The sequence below is a fragment of the Callospermophilus lateralis genome, unplaced genomic scaffold (assembly GCF_048772815.1).
Source record: "Callospermophilus lateralis isolate mCalLat2 unplaced genomic scaffold, mCalLat2.hap1 Scaffold_194, whole genome shotgun sequence".
NCBI lineage: Eukaryota > Metazoa > Chordata > Mammalia > Rodentia > Sciuridae > Callospermophilus > Callospermophilus lateralis.
This window is the reverse complement of record NW_027512953.1, coordinates 1,465,209-1,491,392: the sequence shown is the minus strand read 5'-3', so window position 1 is coordinate 1,491,392 and position 26,184 is coordinate 1,465,209. Positions and strand designations below refer to the sequence as shown.

At 39.0% G+C, this 26,184-nt stretch overlaps 1 pseudogene; it reads left to right on the top strand.

Moving 5' to 3' along the window:
• LOC143389233 (contactin-3-like) overlaps positions 1–25,898 on the top strand; it is a 63,568-nt pseudogene extending 37,670 nt beyond the window's left edge.
• The last annotated feature ends 286 nt before the right edge of the window (positions 25,899–26,184 follow it).

The window sequence follows — 26,184 nt, the reverse complement described above, 5'->3', positions numbered from 1 at the left end:
GAATTTTAGCAGTGACAATCCGCCATTCACTTAACTGGCTCACTTCAATTTGATTGATTTCCACAGGCAACACAGTCTCACTCCAGTTATAGCAGCTACCCGCAAGCTTGATGCTTGAAGTATTTCCTAGCTCTCAGTTGTAGAGAGGAATATCTTTGAAGATGATAAATGGTGTGTGATAATACAATGTGGTCACTTTGGCTTGAACTGTTTGTGTGCAAGAACTTAAATTTTAAAACCAGCCGTTCTTTACTATACAAAACCAGGTAAAAGATCACTTATAGATTTTAAATATGCATCTGTGGCACTTTTGTGTCACTTTGAGTTTTTCAATATATCCCTTAGTCATACTGTAAGTTTTATATCTTGTCCAAGTTAAAGGTGTTAGCAGATCTAGAAAGATCGTTAAGAAAATGTTCCCAGTAATCAGCCCACAAAATTGGATTTACCAGAGATGCTGTTATTATTCATGTTAAAGACACTTCCACAAAGCACATTACCTCCCATACTGCTTCTCAGGTGAAGATCAGGGTTCCCCAATTCCAGGCAGAAACAGCAAATGTAAAAACACTTCCCTATCTCAGCATTTTCTCAACCACATATGCAGAGACTCAGTCCCTGCTTTGAGTTGTTTTCCCAGGACTATGTTTCTCATGTATGGTATTTATTAACATGAATGGTCCATATCCACCCCCAGTGGAAACCCTGTAAAACAAATTTGAATTTACAACAAGATAAGCAAGAGACAAACCAAGCACTGTGTAATGTATTATACTAAGACCCATAAAAACAGCAGAGTTACAATAAAAATCAGACTATCAAGAAAAAACTGTAAATGAAGAGATGTGCAAATATTTATCAGGCAAATGCAACAAAAGAGAGAAACGAATGCTAATTTCAAACAAAGAATAATGCATGGCAAACCTAAAGGGCAGAAAGAGAATAAATGTATTTTGAAAATATTTTTCCATACCATGAAGTTATAATAATCAGAAACCACAATGCCATAAATAATATACCATTAAAGTAGATAAGATCAAAGGGAAGAAATAATGAGAGACAATACTCTTGTGTACATTTTGAGAGCTTTTCTTTCAAACACCAGAAGATCAATTGGCCCAATGTTAAAAAAGGACAATTTGATGCTACCATTAATTGAAGCAACAGATACACATGAACAATTTTTCCTTCCAAAGGACAATGTACATTCATTTTCATTTTTTTACACCTTTGTAAAATTTGAGTAACAGAAATTAAGAAACAAATGCATGGAAAGGAGATGGAATTGATATGATCTCAAAAAGCACAAGATAACATCTTGGAAAATCAAAGAAAAATAGTAAAGTTAGGTGTGAGAAAGAGAATATAACAGACAAGAAAGAAACATTAGATCAGAGGATTTTCTGTTTTAAGTTTCATATGTGACGATCCAATTAGTTGGAGAATTTCTGGGAAAATATAAATTATCAAAATATAAATGTTTATTAAAAATTAAAATTATAATCTCCAAATTGCGTTCCAGAGTAGCTGCACCAGTTTGCAATCCCACCAGCAGTGTATAAGTGTACATTTCCCCCCACATCTTCACTAACACTTACTGTTCTTTGTGTTCTTAACAGCTGCCATTTTGACTGGAGTGAGATGAAACCTTAGAGTAGTTTTGATTTGTATTTCTCTAATTGCTAGAGATGATGAGCATTTTTTTTCATATATTTGTTGATTGATTGTATATCATCTTCTGAGAGTTGTATGTTTGGGTCCTTGGCCCATTCATTGATTGAATGATTTCGGGGTGTTTAGGTTTTTGAGTTCTTTATATACCCTAGAGATTAGTGCTCTGTCTGATGTGCAAGGGGTAATGATTTGCTCCCAAGATGTAGTCTCTCTATTCACTTCACAAATTGTTTGTTTTGCTGAGAAGAAACTTTTTAGTTTGAATCCATCCCATTTATAAAAACTGGTAATGGAACCACCATTTGACCCAGTTATCCCTCTCCTCAGTCTATACCCAAAGGATTTAGAAACAGCATACTACAGGGACACAGCCACATCAATGTTTATAGCAACATGATTCACAATAGCTAAACTGTGGAACCAACTTATATGCCCTTCAGTAGACGAATGGATTTAAAAAAATGTGGCATATATACACTATGGAATATTACTCAGCAATAAAAGAGAATAAAATCATGGCATTTGCAGGTAAATGGATGGACTTAGAGAAGATAATGCTAAGTTAGCTAATCCCCCAAAAATAAATGCGTAATGTTCTCTCTGATATAAAGAGACTGATTCATGGTGGGATAGGGAGGGGTAGCAGAGGAGGAATAGATGAACTCTAGATAGGGCAGAGGGATGAGAGGGGAAGGGAGGAGGCATGGGGTTAAAAATGATGGTGGAATGAGATGGACATCATTATCCAAAGTGCATTTATGAAGATGTGAATTGGTGTGAATATACTTTGCATACATCCAGAGATATGAACAATTGTGCTCTATATGTGTAATATGAATTGTAATGCATTCCGCTGTCACATGTAAATAAAAAAAATAAAAAAATTAAAAATTAAAATTACATATTCACTAGAGCTAGATAATTTTACTGATTCTTTTTTTAACTTTTAAAGAAACAGACAAATGTTTATATTGTGTACTTTTTGACATCATAAAAAAGTTAAAGTTAATTTTTTTCCATGGACTTTGTAAGGCTAGCATATTCTTGAGAACATATCCTGGGAAGATAGTAAATAAATCAGTAAATGTAAAAAATTCCATGAATATATTATGAAAACCTAAGTGAAATTTTACCGGTTCAGAAAAACATTATATTAAAGGAACAGGGCCTTCATAAGCTACTAGTTGTCCCAGGAAATATACATATGTCTATATTGATATATCTCATAAAATAGTTCATGATTTTCTTATCAGATATTCAGTAAAATTAATAACAATTACTGAGCTTTAAGTTCATGTTAAAATAGGTATAAGAAGATTCTTTTCTCTCTATTTCAAAATTATCTTTAAAGGAAAATAGTAGAAATACTTTTACTTAACTCAGCAATAAAACAGGGATTTTTACAATGTCATGAATAAAGTCATTTAGAGATGTCTACATGAATTTAATAAGGTGTAAATATAAATAAAAGGTAGCCTTTGAAATAAGGAAACAAAATTACAATTATTTGAGGACATAATGATATTAGTATCATACCCAATAGTATCAACTATAACATTTAAAAAACTAATCAAAATTCAGTTATCTACCATGTTCAGTACAAAGTAACTATGCAAAATGTAATGGTTTATTTATTTATGTATCAACAGCAACCCATTAGAAAGCATAATAGGGAGGATAAAAACTTCCCTCAAAAGAGAAATAATATGACTGTTAATCATTTACACAAGAAGTTGATGAGGCCTAAATAAACCACAATACTTTCTTAATACAAGTAAATGATTAACGAGAAACAGGAAAGGAAGCATTAAATTTTCAAGATTCTTAGATTAAACAAAACAGGTATATATTGTCAGATTTCAATTTTTCTCTGATTTCTCTGTGGTTTTAAATCTGATCTCAGGTTAAGTAAATGAACCAATCTTATTTCAATTTAAATTATTCTGAGGATTTTTAGAATAAGAAATGAGGATAAAATAGTTAATAGTATTTGAAAGAAGGCTATTGAGCCTTGTAGATAGTTCTGGGGTTCTGGAGGTGTCTACTCAGGAAGAGAATTGCCGGGCCAGATTAGAGTTACATGCGAATAGACTCCTTGTTAAAGACCAAAGTGGAGAGCCAGCTTTTGGAAGCTATTTCATTCTCATATATGCTATTGATCATCAATTCTGTTGGCTCAGATTTCTCATCTGTGAAACTGAGGAGATAATACTGTTTTATTCAGAGGTATATAGAAGGTTCTAAGAACAGTGCAGGTTAGCTCCTATTGTTAGGATGGTAGGACTGCTTTGAATTGTTCTCCAGAAAAGCTTCTGCAATTCCTGCTCCCATGAGTGGTGGCTCCCCAGTGTTCTTTTCTGCACAGGGGTTTTTCCTTGATTTTTCTTTTTAAAGTTTTACTAGACAGATGATTGAAAAACAATACCTTATCGCCAACTTCTCATTTCTCAGAGACCAAAAATCTCCCTAGTTGCTTTTAAGTGATTTGGATACTAGGGGAGTATTTAGCATTATAACTGAGTCCTCCAAATGCTACAGTTAATACTACCTCTAAAGAAATGCAAGATTGCTCTTTCAGACAGAAGAAAGAAAAAAATAGCTTTTTCTCCCCAAAGAGAGAGATTCACATATGTACTCTCATGTACACGCACGCACACACACACATACACACACACAAAATTGCCTGATTGTATAGGTAGCTGATTTTTAAAAATCTAGAAATAGAGAATTACTTTCAAAAGTTACAAAAGCAAAATACCTATTGCATTAAAACAACCTTAGCTACACAGAAATTTATTTTGTTGGGTTTTTTTGGGGGAGGATAAATTTTTTTGGTATGTTTTTGTTTTTCCTAAAGACCAAGTAATGAATTTTACATTTGCGTAGATCAGATTTCCATCTCATCTGTTTCAGATATCCATTGGACAGCTTTCTTTTCAGAGCACAGCAGGAAATCTTTTATTTACACACCAATTTCAATATGTACTGATCATTTCCTGGCTCACAAAATTGCCTGTTCATCCCTCTAACCCCTGGCAACTACATCATGCAGTTGGAATCATGTACTATCTAGTCTTTTCAGATTGGCATCCTTCACTTAATTACAGGCATTTAAGATTCCTCCATGCCTTGTCCTTCATGGCTTGCCAGCTCATTTCTTCTTAGTGCAAAATAATTTCCCATTCTCCAGGTGTACCCCAGTTATTTATCCACTCATCTGCTGAAGAATATCTTCATTGCTTCTGAGTTTTGGCAAATCTGAATAAAGCAGCTATAAACATCTATGTGTGAGGTTTTTTAAAGATTTATTTTTGTTCTTTAATGTTTGGTAGTGATGCAAAACAGTTGGGTTCATTTGCCATATTCATAAATGTATATAACATAGTTTTCTCCATCTCCATCCCCTGTACTCTTCCTTTACCTTGCAAGGACATAAGTTTTCAATTTATTTGGGTAAATACCAAGAAGTGCAAATGCTGGATCCTATGATAAGAATAGGTTTATAAGGAATAGGTAAAATGCCTTCCGAATGGCTGTTCCATTTTGCATTCCCATTATCAGTGATTGGGGATTCCTGCTACTGCGTGCCTTCTCCTGTATTTGGTGTTAATTTTCTGAATTGTAGTGATATTTTGCTGATGTTTCAATTCACAATTCCCTAATGAGGAATGGATATTGCACATATGCTCATATATTTGCTTGCTATTTGCATATATTTAGTGGAATGTCTGTTTAGGTATTTTGTCCACTTTTTAATTGCATTATTCATTTTCTTATTGTTGAGTTTTCAGGGTTCTTTGTACATTTTGTATAGAGGTCCTTCATTAGAAGTGTCTTTGGTGAGACCTTTTTCCCAGTCTGTGACTTGCCTTCTCATTTTTTGACATCATGCAGAGAGCAGAAGTTTTTTTCATTTTAATGAAGCCCAGCTTGTCGGTTACTTCTTTCATGGATTGGCCTTGTGGTATTGTGTCTATAAAACCTTTACCATACCCAGGGTCATCTAGGTTTCTTCCCTGTATGACAGTCTAGGACTTTTATAATAAGATTTTCATTTTACATTTAAGAGTGCAACTCCTGTTGATTTCATTTTTGTGCAGAGTACAGAGTCTGTGTCTGGATTCACTGTTTTCATGTGAACATCCAGTTTTTCTAGGACCATATTGTGAAGAGGCTGTCATTTGCTCCTTTGTCAAATATCAGTTGACTGAATTTGTGGGTTATTTCTGGTCTCTCTCATCTGTTGCACCAATTTTTCTGTCCTTTTCACCATGACCATCCTTTCTTGATTTCTGTAGCCTTAATATTAGTATTTAATTTAGGTGTTCCCATGTTCCAGCTTTGTTTCTCTTCAGTATTGACTGGGGTGTTCTGGGTTTTTGTCTTGACATAGGAATTTTAGAACCAGGATTTCAACTATCCACAAATGTGTATATTTTTCAAGTCTTCCTATCCATGAACATAGAATCTCTCTCAGCTTATTAGGTTCTTTTGTTTCTTCCATCAGACTTGCAGTTTCCCACCTAGATTTTGCACATATTTTGTTAGATTTTAACATAAGTATTTCAGTATTTTGGGTGCTGGTGTAAATGGTAGTATGTTTTCTTTTCAAATCCCATTTGTACATTGCTGGTATTTGGGAAAACAACTGGACTTTGAATATCAACCTTACCTCCTACGTTACTTGTTAGTTCTGATTTCCTTTTGATTCTTTCAGATCTCATACAGAGATGATCACATAAACAAATTTGCATTTTCTACTTCTCTGTCTGTATATTTTTTAATTTCCATTTCTTCTCTTACTTTATTAGTTAGGGCTTTCAATATGATGTTGAAAAAGAGCCAGTCTTGCTTTGTTCCTGGTCTCAGAACTTGGAGTTTTTTGTCATAAAGCATTTTAAGTTGTGGGTTGTTTTTGGACATTCTTTATCAAGGTGTAGAGATTCTCCTCTATCCCTAATTTATTGATAACTATAATCATGAATAGGTGCCAGATTTTTGTCAAACGCTTTTTCTGTTTACATCTGTTGTTTTCCTCTTCATTTCACTACTGGATGGATTACCCATAAATAGATTTTTAAATGTTAAACCAGTCTTGTGTATTTGACACAAAGTCCACTTGGTTATGGTGTACAATCTTTAAATTCATTGTTTAATTCTATTTGCTGATACTAAGGGATTTTGTATCTAAGTTCATAAAGAATATTGGTGTTATGCAGTTTTATTTTAATATGTTTGTCTGGTTGTTATTAGGGTAATTCTGACCTCCTAGAATGTGTTAGGAAGTATGTCTTCTTCCTGGATCTTTTGGAAGAGATTGTAGAGAATTGCTACACTTTCTTAATTAAATGTTTGTTAAAATTTGTCAATGAACGTATTTGCACCTGACATTTTCAGTTTGGTAAGATTGTTAATTATTGATTTGATTTTGTAAATAGATGTAGACCTATTCAGATTGTATGTTTATTCCTGGGTAAATTTTGGCAGGTCACGTTTTTCAAAGAATTGGTCTATTTCATCTAAAGTATCAAATTGATAGACAAGAATTGTTTGTAATATTATTTTATTATCCTTTTATGTCCATGATGTTTTTAGTGATGGCCTCTCTTTCATACATGATAGTAATAATTTGTGTATTTCCTCTTTTCTTTTTTTTTCATAGTTAGGCTGACTAGAGGCTTATTGATTTTATTGATCTTTTCCAAGAACCAACTTTTGGTTTTGTTGATTTTCTCCACTGACTTCCTGTTTTCAATTTCACTGGTTTTTGCTCTTATGTTTGTTTCTTTTACTCTGCTTGCTTTGGATTTAATTTGCTCTTCATTTTCTAGTTTTCTAAGGTGGAAGCTTACATTATTGATCGTAGATCTTTCTTCTTTTCTGACATACGCAGTCAGTGCTATCAATTTCCCTCAAAGCAATGTACTCACTACATCCCACAAATTTTGATAAGTTCTATTTTCTTTTGCATTTAGTTCAGAATATTTTTTAATTATTTCTCTTGAGTTTTTTTTTTTACATTAACCCATTTGTTGAGTAGAAGTGTGTAATTTTATGTACAAGAATTGGGGGATCTTTCCATTATTGCTTTCTAGTTTAATTACATTATAGTCTGAAAGCAAATGTTGTCTGTTTTCTATGCTCTTAACATTAGTGGGGTATGTTTTAAGACCCAGATATGATCTTTCCTGGTGAATATTACATTTGAACTGGAGTAGAAGGTATTATCTGCTGTTGATGGGTGAGGTAGCATCTAGATGTCATTATATCCATTCAATTGGTACTGCTTTGTAGTTCAACCACGTCCTTCTGAACTTCTGCCTGCTGGATCCTGTCCATATTTATCTCTTTTGCCCAAATGTTCTCTCAGTTTTTGCTACATATTTTTTGTTAGGCACACATACATTGGGGGTTACTGTATCTGCTTACACTCTGGGCCCTTTATCATTAAGAAGTGGTCCATGTCAGCACTGATAACATTCCCTGGGCTTTCTCTTCTGCTCTGACTGAATTTACTGTAGTGACTATTTTATTCTTTCATCACCATTAACACAACATATATTTTATGATTTCCTTTTAATTTCTATGTATCTTTATATTGAAGGTATATTTCCTAGTAGAGAATATACAGTTGGGTCTAGCTTTTAGCTACTCTGAAAATCTCTGTCTTCTAATGAATGCATTTAGACTATGCTGTTCAAAGTCCTTACTCACATAGCTGAATTAATATCTACCATACTTCTCACTATTTTGTTAGTTGTTGTTATTCTTTTTTTTTTTTTAGTTTTCTAGACATTATAAGAATTTCATGGTCTTAATTGAGCATTCTTTAGGATTCCACTTTCCTTATTTCTTAACATGTTGCTAAAGGGACAAATATTTGTTTTCTCCTCTGAAATTTTTGTGTTGAAACCTCTAACTCCTACAGTGGTGGTCTGGCAGGTGAGGAGGTGGTGAGATTACGGGAATAGAGTCCTCCTGAGTGGGATGAGGTTAATGCCCAAGAGACACCCCTGGTTTCTTCTACCATTGGAGGATATAGAGAGGCACCATCAAAGAATCTGAAAAAAAAGCGCTCTCCAGACACCCTGTCCTTGAATTTCATAGTCTTCAGATCTTCAGAATTAAACCCAGGCAGACTAGGACCCATAACAACATATCAATTATGCTGCATCTTTTTTCTAAGTGGTAGATATAAAGTTTGCAATGTACAGACATAACTAATCCAAGTCCATTTCCAGAGTGCTTTGAGATCATTTTCAAGTTCATTTCATAAGTAGTGCTTATAATAAAGGAACCTCATAATAAAATCTAAAAACACAAGTACCTTATGATTAAAACAAAAACTAGTATTTTCCCTTTCTTTTTCTGTGTCATTGCCATTCATTTTACTTACACAGGAGCACATATAAGCACCACTGTGTGCGTGCATGCACGCACACACACACACACACACACACACACACACACACACACACACATAGACACACCGAATCTAATACATGGTCTCTGTCAGTTTGTGCAAAGTATTATTTGTTAATAAATTAATAATAAGAAGAAAATAAGGGTTTGTATCGCCTCCACTGACCCCTTCTCTGGCACTCTTCCTGTCTTTTTGTACATTCAGAATTCTGACTGATATACATTTCTCCTTCCCTGTCAAGAACTTCTAGCCTTTGTTGCAAGGCCAGTCTCCTGAAGCCCTATTCTCCAATTTCTTTTCAGGGGTAGGGGGTACCAGGGATTGAACCCAGGGACACTCAACCACTGAGCCACATCCCTATTTTGTATTTTATTTAGAGACAGGGTATCACTGAGTCGCTTAGTGCCTCACTGAGTTGCTGAGGTTGGCTTTGAATTCTCAATCCTCCTGCCTCCGCTTCCTGAGCCACTGGGATTGCAGGCATGCACCACCATGCCCAGGTCTCCTTTTTTTTTTCTGTCCCAAGAGTCTTTGCTCCTTCATTTCTGAAGAATAATTTCACTAGCTGCAGGAGTCCTTCTGAAGAGCAGTGCTTCTCTCTCAGTGCTTTAGATAACGAGCTCTTCTCCATTTGTGGTTTCTAACATTGGGATGGGATATGCCCAGTCATACTTTGGTGTGTTTGGGTTTTTGCATTTGTCCTGCTTGGGGCTGGCCTTTACAAAGCATCTGCGATTTGGTGTCTGAAATTTATTTGAGGAAATTCTCATATCAAACACGTATTTTTTTTTCTGTTCCTTCACACATTTTTCTCCTTCTGCTGTTTCCATCCCACATACTCTGCACCTGTGGTAATTGTGCCACAGTCTTTGGAAATGGTTCTGTTTCCTTTCAGTCCATTTGTGATTTTAAACTCCTATTGTCATGTCCTCGGACTTAGAGGTTTTTGCTCAGCTTGGTTTCTCCTTTGATGAGCCCATTAAAAGGTTTCTCCACTTCTGTTACAGTGTTTTAGTCTCTGGAGATTCTTTTTTTACATAATATTTATATTAGTGCATTATAGTCGCACATAATATTGGGGACCATTTCCACATAAACATTCATGTATGGAATATAATTGGCTCCATTTCAGTGCCCAGGGCTTACTCTGCCCCTCTATTCCTGCCTCCCCATTTCCCTTGCTACACTCTACAGGTCCTTCTAGTTATTTATTTATGTTTCTTAATTGGTGCTTTATAGCTATACATAGAAGTAGAAATCACTGTGCTGTATTCGTACATGCACACATCATCATTTGGTCAGTTTCATTCCACATTTCCTCCCTTTCCTATCCCTCCTCCTTCTTCCCCCTCAATCTCCTTCCTCTACTCTGCTGATCTTCCCTCTGCTTTTATGAGATCCACCTTTATCTTTTTTTCCCCCTTTATTTTGCTCTTGCTTCCACACCTACAGAAAAGTATTCAAACTTTGACTTTCTGAATCTGGTTTATTTCACTTAGCATGATGTTTCTATTTTCATCCATTTACCAGGAAATGCCATAATTTCATTCTTCTTCAAGGCTAAATACAACTTCATTGTGTGTGTGTGTGTGTGTGTGTGTGTGTATATATTATATTTTCTTGACCCATTAATCTGGCTGATTCAATAACTCGGCTACTGTGAATTGTGCCACTGTGAACTTTGAAATGGCAGTATCACTGCAGTGTCTGGTTTGAGATCTTTTGGATAAACACCAAGGAGTGGGGCAGCTGGGTCACACAGTGGTTTCATTCCTCAGCAGTTGGGCCACATGGTGGTCCATTTCTAGTCTTTGGAGGAATCTCCATACTACTTTGCAAAGTGATGGCACTAACTTGCTGTCCCGCCAACAATCTGAGTGTGCTTTTCCCCTCATCCTCACCAGCTCTTGTCATTGTCTGTGTTCTCAATGATCTCATCTGGCATCTTATTCTTTCTAATTTTTTCCGGACATCTCCATTGGTTTGCTTGCAGCATTCCTGTGTTCACCTGTGGTTACTTTTTCCCCACTGGAGCACTTAGTATTTATCATGTTTTTCAATTCCTAGTCTGATCATACCATCACTCCTACCCTGATTGTTTTGCCTGTTCAAACCTTATTTTGTTGTTTGGTTGGATTTTTGCCTTTTTATGTGCCTGTAACTTTGGTGAAAGGCACATATGATGTACTAGGAAATGGCAATGAGATCAATAGGCCTTGAATAAGAGACCGATGGACGAGGTATATGGGAGGGAGGCCTCCATCTTTTAAGTGAGCCCGCACCCCTAGACTCTAAACTTCTCTTGTTCTTTTCCATTTCCCCCCGCCCTCTTAACATGGGACAGGATGGCTGGAGGAGGTGGAGTTTGATATTTCCTCCCCCTAGTAGGTTAGGATCTGATCAGACCAAGCTGGCTACTTGCTCCTGAAGGCAGACCTTTTAAGGGAGAGTAAAACAGTCTGGGATGTTCCTTTCCCCTGCTTCTGCCAGAACCGTGTGGAATTTTTCTCCAGTATTTTCTACAAGGACTTAGTAGACTTTGAAGTAACGCTGAGGTTGTGGGGACCCCTCTATGACTGGGTCCCCAGAGCTATCCCCTCAGCCCGTCCTGCAGGTTGTCAGTAACAGCCAGGTTTCCTACTCCAGCAGAGGTTTCCAGGGAGCCTTCTACATGTGGATCTCTGCATCTGCCCAGTTACATCTCCAGTGTTGAGGGAAACAGTCTGCCCTGTGACCATATTTCCTTGCTGTAGCTAAGAAGAATTAATTTTTTAATTGTGTTTAGATTTTTACCTGTTGTTAAGACAGAGTGGCAACTTCTAAATTCCTTATGTGGTGACTGGATACCAGAAGTCAGAGCAACTGGCCAATTTTCTAATCATGCTGGCTTATATTTTATGTTCTAATTTAGAAAATCATTGTACTGTATAAGATGTGATATTTAATTATACCCATTTAATTGATTAGAACCTAGACATGCAAGTAAAGAATGAATAGATCAGTTGGGGTGATTTAAAAATTTAGACTCCAACACCAGAAATTTTAAGTGGTTGGTTTTTAACAACAAAAAAATTATTATTATACAAACACTCTGATTTTTCAATCCCTTTTTCTTATACCAACCTTAAAATTTTAGAACATGTTCTTTATCATAAAAAAATTCTATTGATAGTCACATTTAATATCAAACCTAGTCTTTCCTATTTTATCTTTTTCAGTATGACTTGGAGATGAAAAATCTATACTTCTGAAATATGTGGAAAATGGCTGGAACATAATCGACTGCAATTGTAAGGAAAACACTGTGATCTCTTTGGGAGCAACTCTCCTGGGAGAGGATATAATTTTATACTCTTTGAGCCCTTGGGAGTCCTTTATCTGGTCCATATACAGGCTTCTGACTTAAAAGAAAGGGTGTCTAGTCTAGGGTTTTGCTTTTATTTCTTTGTTGTTTTTTCTTTTCTTTTTTTAACCTATTCTAGGTTCTTGGCACATTCAGTTCAGGCCAGCCCACAAGGGTGACTCTTGGCAAGTACATAGCCACAAGTTACAACTTTCTCTCCCTCAGATCTCCATGTGAGAGACCCCAAAGCTATAGTGGAAGGTATGGAAACCTGTTTCTGTGGCCCCTGTGGATCATCAGTCCCAAGCACTGGCTGTACGGCAGGTGTGGATGGAACCTGTGGTGAGGCAGATTGTGTTTTCTAAAGATGGTGGCCACAGCCTGCTTTATACAATGAATTCTCCTTATAGCATGACTTTGACAAACACCTGTCCACCTGCAATAAAGCCATTCCTCCCCTGTTGAAACCCAGAAGACCTTTGTGACTTCCCTGACTAATAAAGAACCCCAGGAACAGTGCCATCGGATTCCTGAGGCTAACTCCCCAAAACGCATGCTCTTCTACCTGGTTCCATTAGCACAATGGCTCTGAAACTGAGCCACTAGACTATGAGGAAGCCAAAGTAGAGTGTGCAGGGATTCACTTTAAGAGGAACCAGGGTCCCCAGCCATCAGTCCCACTGAAGTCCCAGCCAACGACCAACTCCAAGTTGCCCGTCTTGTGGATGAGCTTGCCAGTCCCCAGGTACATCTCCCCAAGAAGCTATGCAGCACTAAGGAGCTGGCTCCACTCCTCTCTGCTGTTTCCTGAGCACAATAAGTGTTTTTTTTTTTATTTAAGCTACTAAATTTGGGGGTAAACGATTACATAGCAAAATGAATTGGTGCCAGAAGTAAACCTAAGGAACTCAGCAGAATTTGTTTATGTGGCCATGAGAAAATAGCTTTTTATTCCTTTGCATCAGTGGACCCTTTCTTCCACACAGCCATACCATTCTACAAGGGACAGATCTGCTTTTAGTGCACTTTGTTCATTCACTATAGGGAAAAACAAAACAGTGAGATTTGATCCCTGAGTTAATTTACTCTCCAGGATAAGCTCCTTGACTTGGAATATGCCAGAATCATCACATCCATCAACAGAAATCCTAGAGTGGTACAGGTTGAGTAATAGTAAGTTTCCATGTGCATTTATAGAAATTTATCACTGTTGAGTGACTTGGGTGACTATTTCTAAATTACAATGAGCACAGCAAACAAGGCAACATCAAGGGAGTTGGCCCCAACCTGACACACTCTGCCTGCTTCATGAACGCTAGTTTTCATGCCTCCCTCGCAGGAGGACCCTCTGTATAGGAGTGCTGTTGTCAGCCTGTGTCCAGCAATGTCCAGCCCAGCCTAATAATTATTTCATTAATTTATTTATTAAAGCATTTCAGAGTTGGGGGACATCAGAGTGGTTATTGTAAGCCTTCTGTTTCCAAGAGGAATGAAGATTAGGAACGTCAAATTCCAGGAGGTTTAATGAGCTTTGCACCCTAATGGCTTATTAGAGTCACCTAGAGGGTCTCCTGTCTCCAGTTCATTCTGACTTCATTATCCTGGGATGTGGCCTAGGCTTTTCTGGTACTTTTTAAAGATTACTTAGGTAAATTTATAGGACAACCAGCATTGAGAATGATAGGATTTAGGTCCTAGATATGCAGCTCTAAATAATAGGACATAGAAACCATCCATTTTCAATTTTTTTTCAATCATGAGTTTAAGTTCAGAATAGTGGCTAACTATAGTGTTGAATTTGTTGATAACAGTGTCTAACACTTGCCAATCTCCTTTTTTAATTAGCAGAGCAAAGGTCTCTGGCTCAGGGACTTTAACACCATTCAGCTGCTGTCCATATGCATTATCTTGGACAGTGTCCATTCATATTTTTTTCTACTCACTGTGTTCATTTCTGCCATTAACTTATTTTGGTGAGCAAACTCCCATTTAGGTCAAAAATATACATTTTCCCTATCTGTTTCCATATTAACTAAAGAAAGCTAACCAGTTTAAGAAAACATCAAGTGAATAACAGAACTTCCATTCATAGGATGTGTCATATAAAGCTGTAAATGTAACTGTAGTGACCAAAGTGTAGAAAACACTGAGTTGAAGTCTCTGGTAAAAGCATCTTGACATCACCAACTTCTAGTGAGGCACACTAGGACATCCCCTCCCAAATAAAGTTGAGCAAATTCTTAGCCCAGCTCAGTGGGGCACACCTATAATCCCAGCACTTTGGAGACCCAAGGATTGTGAGTTCAAAGCCAGCCTCAGCAAAATCCCAGGCGTTAAGCAAGTCAGAAAGACCCTGTCTGTAAATGAAATACAAAATAAAGCTGGGGATGTGGCTCAGTGGTCAAGTGCCCTTGAGTTCAATCCCCAGTACCTCCCCCTGCCAAAAAAAAAAAAAAGAAAGTCAAGCAAATTCTGATATGAACAGATGACATTTACCTGCCTTAAATATCACCTGTTCAGACAACCAAGTGACTGTAACCACTGTTAGTAAGAAAAATTAGCACAATGTCCCAGCTTGGTCCTGTTTCCATCTTCAGTGGCTGCCTACGTTTTCTATTCCTTGCCTGAGTAGAGTATGTGTGTAAGGAAGGTGACCCTGAGGAGGCTGTCCAGGGCGAGTGGGGGCAAGGTTTAATTTGCTTGATCATAAATGCAGAGGCGAGTCATGTCACCATCAGTTCCTTTGGGGACCTTCACAAAGAAAAGCACCAACCAGATTCCAGGAGGAACCTATAGGTCGATTGCTTTCAAGGCACCTGGGTGTGATTTACATGTGGTGTCAGGGTTTGGAAAGCAGGCCTGTGAAGGGACCGATGATTAATTTGGGTGGCTCTGCAGTCACAGACTGCATAAAGTGATAAAAATGAGGAGGCCCGCCTAGTCAACCTTGCCTTCCAAATAGCCATCAAAATGTATTTTTTCCCTTATACTGGGAAATTATGCTTCTTGGCAGTCCAGTGGCAGCATTTATATCGAGAGTGCTTACTAAGGAATTAGTATTTGTGATAATCTGTTTCACTCAAAGTTGAGGCTCTGTTGGCAACATGGAAGACGCTCCCCGATTCCGAAGTTTGCACTGCACCTCGGTTCTTAGCACATGGCAGACACCACAGTGTGCTTCGAGCCCGCCTGTAATTAGTGATAATCGGCTGTTCATTTACTTTCTCCTGGCATGGGTTATCACATCACATACTGCTTGCCTTTCAGTGCAGAGTGGCTTTTAAATTGCATTCCAAATTTCATTAGTGTCATCACCTCAGAAAATACAGGGGAAAAGTTAATAAGATCCTCTTCTGTTTAATTCAGCACATGCTACATTTTCCCTTAACATTCATGTCAAAGATGATTTGGCTTACAAATCTGTTTGCTTCTTGTACCTGTAGCATGTTTCAAAAATGTGTATTTTTTTTTTCCTAAAAGAAATGTGTATGACTAGGTGAACAAATACATCAATAAGAAAGTGATTCTAGGGCTTGGGCATGTGGCCCAGTGGTAGAGTGTGTGCTTAGTGTGTTTAAGGCTCTGGGTTCAATCCCCAGCATGAAAAAAGGGGTAAATGGGTCTAGCCAAACTTAGAAATTATAAAATTAGCCCAAAAAGGAAAAAAAAAATTACTGTCATTTTGATGTAACTATGCATTTGATGTTGACTATAGTGAACTTTTAATTTTGGGGGACAGATAAAGAGTTTGTAGATTAACTACATTCCTGACATCCCTATTCCTGAAACCCTTTTAGGAACCCCCCTGTTCCCCCTGGTAATGGGGATTGAACCCAGTGGTGCTGAACCACAGAATTTCATCTGCAATGCTCCACTCCACACACAAACACTTGTTAAATTTTGAGACAAAGTTTCACTAAGTTCCTTAGGTTCTCACTGAGTCACTGAGGCTGGCCTCCAATTTATGATCCTCCTGCCTCTGCCTCCTGGGCCGCTGGGATTACAGGTGTGTGCCACTACCCTACCCTTCTTGAGTCAAACAAATTGATTGTGTCCTCAAGTGCTTTGCATGTAGATATGTGCCCGTGTAGACCACTTCACCCTCTTTTTTCAAGACTTCTGATTACATCGCATGCCTGGGCCCGTTGGTTCATTCACTGAAACCCTCGAAAACCATAGACTCTTCTGTGTTCTCTGATCTTAAGTTACACTGTAATTTGACATTGTTTTATGTCATTGTTTGATGACTGCCTCTCTCAGCTGTCAGCTCAGTGAATATAAGGACTGTTTTTTTCTCCCCTCATCATTGTATACCCAGCAACTGAAGTGTAGTAGTTGCTTAATAAATAGTTTTTGAATGAATTATCTTATTTTTAAAAAGGTAGTGCTTTTAAGAAGGAACTCAAATTTGTATCACTTAGGGATTTTTCTCCTGCTGTAAAAGTTTCTGTATGAATTATTGGAATGGACCTTGTCCACGGCCCATATCTCCTATTTTGAGTAAACCTGTGGCCTGCAGCTTAGAAAAATGGCTTGCTTTCTAGAAAACTTAGAATTGCATGGCTTGGGGGAGGTTTTTAGAGGGAGGTTATAAAGAAAATCAGGATGAAAGAAAAAGTAAAAACTTGACCCCTTGCCCCCCATCTTGCCAATGTGGTCCAATCTATTCAAGGAGGGGGGGGAGGGGAAGAATACGTAGGAAAATACTACAGACTAATTTAACAGAGAGGAAACACCAAGCTGTTTTTCACTCAAACAATTATTAGTGTGCCTAACAATTTATTGAAAGTTATTAGTGTTATAATGTCCTTTATTTGAATTGCTGTATACTCTAAAGAAAAATGCTTCTAAATATATCTATTATGCTATCTCATTAATAAATATATCGAGAAACCTATTTAGAGGAGACCTAAATGGTTTACTACATTTTGACAAATTTTACTTAGATTTTCCCAGGCAGTCTTGTCCCACCCACTTTATCCCAGCTACCCAATAAACAACTACATTCTCCAAGAGTGACAACCTCATGTGGAAAAGAGTTGGGTTTGCTATCAGTGAATCTTCCTTTGGGAATTTTTTTAATGTCTGGAAATAGTTGCATCCTGATAAGAAATGATGGGATAATGTGTGCCTGCCAAGTAGCCCAGTGGATTTTCACAGGAGGAACACATGGAGCATGACCTGCACTTTAGAATCCCCCATGATGCTTCAATCCAGTGTACTTATTCCTTCCCAGGTCACCACAGCTCCCTTCTCTTGGGTGGTGAGATGAGACCAATATCCTCTTTTCTCTCTCTGGTTGTTTAGATGCAGCTACATAGATCTATGTACATAGTTTTGTCATTTTAATGTCCCAATAGTATTTCCGTAAATGATTATACCACTTATTTATTCATGAGTTTTACTGAGACAGACATTGAGTCCTCTGGTTTTCAGCTGTGTATATCTTGTGGTCGATGCACACACACATTTCTGCAGGATAAGTCCATTCCTAGGGGTGAAATAATGGGTGATAGATGATGCTTATTTTGTGCCTTAGTGGAGACTTCTGGACAGTTCTCCAGAGGGGTTGCACCCATTCACACTCCTCCTAGCAGCAGGTTCCACACTGTCAGCAGAACTTGAAAACATTCATCTCTGTTGCTTTACAGCTCTCCACACATGGTGTGCCATGTGATGTCCTTTGACCTGAGTTGAACTTCCCAGGTTTGCAGATGGAATCTGCCTCACATGTACATTCCTTATTATCCTGGGTTGGGTTTACATCCTGGAGAACAAAGGTCATGTGTCAGGCAGGTCTTAGCCCTTGAAGGCTTAAGCAGGATTGGGTAAACCTCTGTTAAGGTGAATCTTGCTTCTATAAAGCGATGCATTAAGACAATAGATGAGTTGGAGATAGAAAGGGCCAGAAAAGTACAATATAAATACATGTTACTGAACTGGCAAAAATTAAATTCTACTTTCCATTTACATATTTATCTACTTTAACAACATTTTGGTGATTAAAAAAAATCGGTGGCTCCCATTTTCTACATAACTTAGTTTATTGCTTCTTTTTCCAACATTTTTTTAGATTTAATTTAATTTTATTATTGGTTCCTTTTTGTTATACATTACAGTAGAATCCATTTTGACATAATTATACAAGCATGGAATATATTTTGTTCTAATTGAGGCACCAGTATCTCTCCTTCCCCTTCCTTCTCCCCAGCCCCTTCTCTCTATTGATCTTTCTGTCATTTACCCATAGTTATTTTATCTTATTTTTAAAAATTAATTTCTTGTGGCATACATGATGGTGAGGTTCACTGTGGTACACTCGTATACTTAGAAATGGTGTGTCCTCTGAACATAAACCTACATTTCTTTAGGAAGACAGTTTGATTTCTGTGACCTGGCTGAGCGTTTCTGTCTCTCCCACTATCAATACCTGAAGTCAATAGAAGCCACATCCTGATACCAAACTGTCCATTACTCCTTCAAGAGACAAGACCAGCAGTGTGCTGAAATGGTACATGCAGATATCTAAAAACTCAGGAGAGCCCTGTTATAATTCTCTTTTACCCAACTGTTTTCAAAGTAAGAAATAAAGGTAGGGAGAATAACAGCCTCATCCCCAATGTCTTGGTGGCATTTAACATCAACAGATTTTTGCTGAAAATTAAGATTTCTATAGAAATGATAATCACCCTCCTGTGACTATATGGAACTCAGAAAACCTGCAATGGTCAGCAAGCATTGAGGGTTTCATCCTGCGAATAAATTTCTAAATAACCCTGAGGAGAAAGAGGGAGGGAGGAAAAGAAGAAAGTTCAGAGTGTGGAAAGTAAAATCTGCAAACTTCACAGTTTCAGGATTATCTTTTAATTGTGGCCATCAATCAGCACACATCTGGTCTCTCCCAGTGCTCAAGAAGTTCCATCCAAAGCCATATGATCCAACCAACAGAGAATCTGTGGCCTATTAAGAATCCTCAGGGCAGGGAGCAATATGGAAGGAAGTACGCTGTAGGTAGTTTTAGGAAATTACCTAAAAATAGGATAACAGATCCCCTTTCAACATATTCTAGGAAAACCCAAGAGGAAAGCTACGCTTTTAATTAACAAGATAAATGCTGCTGTATCCTGTACCAGGTCAGGCATCAACTGCTAATCTTTTTCAAAGGGCTTTGCTTTTCCAAATTATTTTATTTCAATCTATATTTTTACTAATGCATGAAACTGACCTGCAGTTAGTCATTTTATGAACATGATTTTATATTCTCTTTAAATGAAGACCGTTTAAAGTTGAGCATTTAGAAATATATTTGTTCCATTAATTGGTGCTGAGGGACACCCACAAATGTCTTTATGGATAGCTGATATTTTTAAGGTTTAAAATGTTTCCATTTCTTCTTATTGAGGGGGTTCATTCTGACTGTTCCTAAAGTTCTGCAGCTGAGGAATTAAATGGCATTAGTCTTTTTGAGCTCCAATGTGTTTAGAACAGTGTTCAACTGTGGTAATCCCTGTGTCGCGCTGCATTTATTTCCCACTAGATACCTAAATGGTTTCTGCTTCTTCTCAGGCAGATAATTGCAGTGGGGTTGGAACCAGAGAAAACAGTTGAGCTGATGCTGAGCGGTGGATATAAAATAAGTGTCACCCTGGTGGAAGTAAATAGACTCTGAGACTATAATCTCTGCCCTCGTTTATTTTTGAAACCATAAATGCCCCTGGGGAAAGCTAGTCATTTATTTGTCTGCAGAAATATTTATCTGCAGTCATGTATGGTTTTTAACTTGGTGTTATTTCCATTCATTCCCTTCTTGCATCCTCTGTCTAGTCCCACTTTAGTTTTTACTCTAAATACAGATTCCGTCGCCATGTGTTTCTGGGCCATAGTCTCCAAAATTCTTTGTGTTTTAAAAATAACGGTGTGTCCATCACCGGTTTTCCCAACAGAGTTCCTCAGGTGATCTAATGATCAGAAACATCCAGCTGACACACAGCGGGAAGTACGTCTGCATGGTGCACACAGGAGTGGACAGTGTCTCCTCTGCCGCCGAGCTCATAGTGAGAGGTAACAGGAACGCCTCCTGGATTTCCTACCTTCACATCTTAGCTGATCATTACTTACTGGAGGGAGAGCCGTGATGAGAGGGAATGTGAGCATGCAAATTATAGTGTTGATTTGAGTCCTCCTCTTGCCAGCAAATACGACAATTCAGATGAGCGTCAATTCAGAGAAACAAGATTCTTGACTCTGTTCTTCAAATAGCTCTCACTGTGACGGGGATGGCTGCCAAGCTGATATGTTCTTGAGCATGCCATCAATCATCAATCAGTATATGGATTAAATAGGAGAGAGAATATGGGGTGTGTGTGTGTGTGTGTGTGTGTGTGCGTGCGTGAGAGAGAATATGGTGTGTGTGCGCGTGCAAGTGTGTGTATGTCCTTCTAAAAGAATCAGGATTATTTATTCAGGATTCCTGAGAAAATTTGCCAACCTAAGCTACTGTCCAGAGTACTGTTGCTATTGGGATGGAAAATGACCAGAGTGAATCATGAATTAAAACATCACTAGATAACAAGCTGGGAACTACAGAGGTAAACCACTGGGTTTAAGGGAAAGTCAGTGTATCCAAAGCCAGGGGCACTGCATTTGGAAGGAACAGGAATCCTACATACAGTCACAAGGGAGCATGGGGGATTATGGCCTTCTATCCAGATTTAAGATCTAACAATGGAAATATGTGTCAGGGGATATTATTACTAGGTACCTGGCCTTTGTCACTAAGCACTTTCTAAACGGGGACCTCATGGAGGTACTGAAGTGGTCACGGGACATACTCTTCACTTTGGTGGAAGTGGGTGACAGTGGTATGCGTACTCACCTTCTTTAGGTTCACCTGGACCACCAGGATATGTGAAGGTAAAAGAAATCACAGACACCACAGCCCAGCTGTCTTGGAAAGAAGGCACAGACAACCACAGTCCGGTTATCTCCTACGCTATCCAAGCAAGGACACCTTTCTCTGTGGGCTGGCAAACTGTTACAACAGGTAAGGGGAGAGGCAGCCACTGTCCCTGCTTAGGAAAGGATTTCAAGGCCTTGCTGGGCACCACAGACTCTGACAACTCTGAACTGTTCCTTTGTAGTGCCTGAGGTCACCGATGGGAAAACACACACAGCTACCGTAGTGGAGTTAAACCCCTGGGTGGAATACGAATTTCGGGTTGTAGCCAGTAACAAAATCGGAGGTGGAGAACCCAGTTTACCCTCAGAAAAAGTAAGAACTGAAGAGGCAGGTTAGTGTTTCTGTTTTCTGAGTAATGGGTGAAGAGATGTCCCTGGGTGTGCATCTCCAGTTCCCTTGGCCCTGGTCTCCAGGCCCAGTGGGGACTCCATATCCATAATGCAGTGTCACAATTATCTGACTTTTCTAATGAAATCTGCCATATGGCTTTAGTCAACCCATGTAAGTGACTCTGATGTTGTATGACATTTCCAGGAGTTCAATCCCTCCTAGACCATCATTAGTGCATGTTGAGTGAATACATTTTTGTCATTTAAGGTTATAATTACTATCTGACATTGTTACCCTGTTAGTAGGGAAGAGCTGTTTTCATTTAAAACAAACATTGACAAATTGGCAAAACAATGGCATTTGGAATTTTTGCTGCTAGGAAATCTCATTCTGTCACCAAGCTCAGTGAACACACACGAGCTCAAACAATTGATGGGTATTATATTTTGGCTTCTCAACTGTTCAATTAAGTAAGAATTATTGTTATTAATTTCCATGTAAGGTAACTATTAATATAAATGGATTTATGATCCTAAAATTATCCTAATTTTAAGACTTAGAAGTGGAATGCATACCCAGCATCACATTATTGAGACAGCTGAGGGGATGTAAACTTTCCTTTTCATAATCTGCATATTAATTAATATTAACTAATAGAATATTTGAAACAGCAAGCATGTCACTTTAGGAGCTAACTAAGTCAAGATAAAGTCCAAGGATATGTCTCCACATTTTAGTGATGCCGTTTGATTGGCACAGTGCACGTGGTACATGTGGCAGATACTAGGAGACATGGGGGCCGGTGCCTGCCTACAGCCTGCTCATTTGTTCACACCGCACGTATTCAGGAGTGTCTACTGTGTGCTCAGCACTTTCCAGACTTTGCAGATACAGCTATGGGCATGACAAAGACCCACCTTCAAAGAATTTATATGCTAGCTGTGTCATTGAGTTTACTAAAGGAAAGTTCTCAGCAGAAGTGTGAAAGTCGATGCCTGCCTGAGGTTTATAAATACCTCCTACCAGGATGGGAGGGTCCCAGTCTGCATCCTTCCTCCATAAAGCCACTGTTGTTCTGAAACTCATGTCTCTGCTTGGAATAGCCACAGTTCAGGGTTAATGCTGGAGTGGTTTCCCAGCGTCCCTGGTGAATCCATTTTTCATATTTTATTAGCCTTCACACCAGTCACAATGTCCCTTTCAAATAAGTTTCATTTTTATTACCTCTTGAGAGGTTTTAAATGTTTTATAATTTCAGGTAAAATAAAATCATCTGATGATCTCACCCCAAATATTTCATAATTTCATGCAATATACATTACATTGTTACCTAAGGCATCTGTGAATGTATACATATGGGATATATACACGCACGTGTGTGTGTGTGTGTGTGTGTGTACATTAGGTCGTTACCTAAGGCATCTGTGAATGTGTGTGTGTGTGTGTGTGTGTGTGTGTGTGTGTGTGTGTAATGTGTCATTGATGAAGCTCCTTCATGTATTTTAAAAGCAACAATGAGTCTTCTTTTGGATAAATATTGCTACATGCAAAGAGGGTTTCATCTCTTTCTCTCTGACCCACGCAGTTCCAGAAGTGCCTCCCTCTGAAGTCAGTGGAGGAGGTGGAAGCCGGTCTGAACTGTTGATCACCTGGGATGTAAGTGTCCAGGCAGCACTTCCCTCATGAGAGTGCTCCTATTTTCATGATCCTTATGGCCTCCTGGGTGGTGTCCATGCTGTTAGTGATGCTGCAGGGCTGGTACTGATGGTGCTCCTTCTAAGGATGCTATAGTTGACGCTAGTGCTGGTAGCACTGGTGGTTCTGGTGGTAATGGTACTGGTGCTAGTCCTAGTAGTAATATTGGTGATGGTGATGGTGCTGGCGATGTTGGCGATGCTGGTGATGCTGGTGACGCTGGTGATGGTGCTTATAGTGATGTTCCTGATTCGAACAGTGTACTGATACCGGTGGTGCTGATTCTGGTGCTGCTGATACTAGTAATGGTGTCAGCGCTATTGGTGGTACTGAACGTGATGTTGTTGCCATGGTAGTGCTGGTCCTTGAGCTGGTGGCACTAGTAATGCTGGAGGAATGGTCCTGGTGGTGCTGGTGCTCACGGTGCTCTTGTAATAGTACTGATGGCACTAGGGCTGGTGGCGGTCATAGCGGTGGTGCTGGTGATGCTAATGGAGATGTTGCTGGGGGAATGAACTGGGTACTGCACATTGAGTCTGTGCAGTTGCTGGGGGTGCTGGTGGTTCTGGTACTGGTTCTAGTGCTGGTACTGGATCTACCAATAACACCCGTGTTGGAGGTGGCACAGGTGGTGTTGCTTCTGGTGCTGGTGCTATGGTGATGCTGATGCTGGTGGTCCTGCTATGAATGAGATAGCTTTGGCTGCTGCTGGCTCCTACCCTGCTGCTGCTGCTGGTGGGCCTGGCGCTTTTGTTGGTGCTTATGGAGGCGGTGCTGCTAATGCTGCTGAGAGTCGTCGGGTTGGTGACAGTGGTGCTGGGGATAGACTGGTGATGTGGGGGCTGGTGGTGGTAGTGGTTGTAGTAGTGGTGCAATTGGTACTGGTTTTTTTGGTGGTGGGTTTTGTGGCACAGGTGCTAGTAGTGGTGCTGGGAACACAGATATTCATGGTGTCACTGGTGTGCAGATGTAGTTATTCTGGTGTTGGTGCTGATGGTGCTGATGGTGTGTGTGCTCATTTTCATGGTGCTGGTGATACAGCTGGTGGCACAGGTGCCGCTGCTGGAGGTGTTGGTACTGGTGGTGTAGGTCATTGTTTTGGTGGTGGTACTATTGATGGAACAGGTGCTACTGGTTCTCATGTCTCCAGTTCTGGTGACACTGGTGCTGGGAATTGTGGTGCCTGTGTTGGTGGTACTGGTGGTACTATCAGTGGTGCTTGTGATGTGGGTTCTGATGCTGGCGTTTCTATTGCTGCTGATAATGGTACCGCTGTTGCCACTGCTGGTAGCACCGGTAGCAAATATTTCAGTGCTAATCACTGTTCCTGTCATTTTGCAAAAGTTTTCTTATTTCATTCTTGGAACATTTATATATTAAAACACTGAGGCACAAAGATAGTAATTTGCACATGGACACCTGGCTGCTAAACAGAGGGTGAGAGTCAACTCCTGGCTGCTGACTCTTGAGGTTCCCTCACTGCTCTCCTTGCATTCCTGGAATGTCCTGCTGATGATGTCACACATCCCCACAGGTGCTTGAGTCTATATTTCTTTCCTGACCATCTTTTATCCTTTGCTTTTGTCAAGTTAGGGGGAAAATGTAATTAACATGTATGAAATAGGGGGGGCTAGCACTAAATTTATTTATATTAATTGAATATGTTAACAAACAAATAAAGCATCATGAGCTTGTGATAAATGCCAATAGAATTTTTGGCATGAGTCCATGCATCCTTGAGTTCAGTAAGCTGTATTTACTTTCTTTTGCTTTTCTTTTCTTTTTCTTTTCTTTTCTTTCTTTTTTTTTTTTTTTTGCTCCTTTGTACTTAATCACTGTATCAAGGTATGATTTCTTTCCATAAAACCAACACTAGGGATTTGATAATTTTTATTTGACTTAAAATATCTAGTATGTTAGACTCAGAGTATGGGTTATTAGAAACCCAGACGTGGACTTAAAACACTCATATGTCAAATAATCACTGAGAAGTCTAGCTCAGTACCTCAGTGCCTGGTAAGAGTATTATATGTCTCTTAAAAATCAGCTGAATTAAATGTGCCCCTGTTGTTCCTCTTCTTTTTAAAATCTCCGACTTGATACGGTGAAGGTTATTATTTGATAATTCATAGGAAACACTAAGGATGAGGACTCATCACTTTGCTATGACCTTGTCTTTAAGAGTGACAGAATGTGCCTTTTCTTTACAGCCAGTCCCTGAAGAGCTGCAGAATGGTGAAGGTTTGGGGTATGTGGTTGCTTTCCACCCTCTTGGGGTTACCAACTGGATCCAGACAGTGGTGACATCCCCTGACACCCCAAGATACGTCTTCAGGAACGAAAGCATCATGCCATTTTCACCCTATGAAGTCAAAGTGGGTGTCTATAATAACAGAGGTGAAGGCCCATTTAGCCCAGTGACAACAGTGTTCTCTGCAGAAGAAGGTGCGGGAAACAAGTTTGTATATCGATAAGCTAGTTGTGCTCAAACCTGACTAGAAAATTCTCTGTGGCTTTAGGGGTATTTTTTTTCCTCAAGTCAACAGTAATCAAACTTGTGGTTATGTCCCCAGGGCAGGTCATAAAGATCAACCATAACTGACTTGAAGTGTAAGACTCGAGAGACAGAGAATCTAACAATTGGTTGCAACCCTGTTCTTCTTGGTTGAAGAATAAAATAGTCCCTGGAAGCTACCCTAGTTCAAAGTTCTGTTGTGGTTTCTGCAACTGAGAAACGGTCACTAGCAAGACAGAAAGCGT